The following is a 2,003-nucleotide window of genomic DNA, read 5'->3' as shown; positions in this document are numbered from 1 at the left end:
GGGAAAGAGAAAAGAGATGAGAAGAATGAAGGAATTGTCTGGGTTCTTTCCTGTGTGAATTGGGGTTTGAAGTGGGAGGAGAGGTAGGAAAGTGAGGGGCTTTTATAGGGGGTGGGAAGTGTGGTCTGAATGGTGGGAAGTAATGTAATTCAATGTTTTCCCATTTGGGGAGTGGCTCCTAGCATAGGGAGAGGCGCCAATCCTTATCCCACTTTGCTTTCTGCATGTGTTGAGTTCCAAAGTGAAAGTACACTTTGACTTTTTTGCTTTATGAGCTATCAATCATGTGGGCCCCTTTTTCTCTCCTAAAAATAAAACTGAAACCCCATCAGTAATAACAAAAGAATTCTTCATATTCCTTTCTAATATGAGTGAATGAATTTGCAACTGATGAGGGTCCCTTGGGACACCGAACTTAATCCCATTGTATCATAATAAATTGGGTTCATCATTGGGTTTTTAATGTGTTCATAAAGGTAAAATAATTCCAATTTTTTCATATCCTTTTGCTTCTAACCTCTTCTGAACACAATTAAACAACGTTCATGTTCTCACCAATATATTAAATGCTTGCAAATTGAGTAGTATTGGGCCTGCTTAGGTGATCCTTGTATGGTGGTGGCCATACCAAACTTAATCTCTGGGCTTACATTTCAAAATTAATTTATCCAAATGGTTGTAAGCCTAGATTAAGTAGGTAAGTGGCCACACCAAACTTAGCTTTTTAGCTAGTTCTTAGCCCAATCACTCATCATCAGTAAATGTATTCATCAAATTGCATTTCCAGAATAGAAGAAAACAGAATGTAAGGGTCTCCTAACTACCAAAACTAACATTAGACTTCCTACTCTACCACCTACAATCTACTTTTAGAAGGAAATGAAACACAATTATTAAACTGAAACTTAAACTACCTAAATCGACAATTTTAAGCTATTTCTAAGAAAGCAATAATTCAAAAGGATATAAAGTATTAGGGTGCCTCCCAACTAGCGCTTCTTTACTGTCACTAGCTTGACACTCCATCTTTAGTTGAGCTTGTAGCTCACTCTTTGCTCCTCCAAATAGCCTCCCAAGTAATGTTTGAGCCTATGGCCATTGACAATGAAAGTTCTCTAAGTTTTGTCCTCCATGAGATCTACATGACCATATGGGGATGCCTTAAGGATAGTAAAAGGTCCTAACCATCGAGACTTAAGTTTCCCTGGGAAGAATTTGAGTCTTGAGTTGAATAGTAGCACTTTTTGACCTTCCTCAAACTCTCTCCTTGCTATCTTTTGATCATGCCATCTCTTAGCTTTTTCCTTGTAGATTTTGGCATTTTCATATGATTGAGATCTAAGCTCTTCCAATTCTTGCAATTGCAAGTTCCTTTTCTCCCCAGCAGCATTACCATCAAAGTTTAGTAGCTTGATTGTCCAAAAGGCTTTATGTTCAAGCTCAAGGGGTAGATGACATGCCTTCCCGTACACCAACTAATATGGGGTTATACCTGTTGGTGTTTTTAAGGCTGTCCTATATGCCCAAGTCATCCAGCCTCTTCGACCAGTCCTTTCTTGAAGTTCCCACAGTTTTCTCACTTAGAGACATAGTCCACTGCCAGTAGAATGCACTTATTTGCGTATGAGGTGGGGAATGGACCCATGAAGTCAATTCCCCATACGTCAAATAGTTCAAGTTCTAGTATGAATTATTGTGGCATCTCGTTTTTCTTGGACAGGTTCCCAGCTCTTTGCCATTCATTCTAGAATGAATTGTTGTGGCATCTCGTTTTTCTTGGACAGGTTCCCAGCTCTTTGCCATTCATTACACCTTGACACCAATTCCTTAGCATCCTTGAATATTGTTGGCCAATAGAATCCGTATTGGAGCACCTTTGCCGTTGTTCTTTCTCCACTAGTGGTCACCATGGCATTGCCACAATACCTTTTGCCCTTCTTCTTGTGAAATACATCTCCTTAAGATCCCATCAACACTCTTCTCGAACAAGTAAGGTTTATCCC

Source organism: Arachis duranensis, chromosome 4 (assembly GCF_000817695.3).
Source record: "Arachis duranensis cultivar V14167 chromosome 4, aradu.V14167.gnm2.J7QH, whole genome shotgun sequence".
In the NCBI taxonomy this organism is placed as follows: Eukaryota; Viridiplantae; Streptophyta; class Magnoliopsida; order Fabales; family Fabaceae; genus Arachis; species Arachis duranensis.
This window is presented reverse-complemented; position numbering follows the sequence as displayed.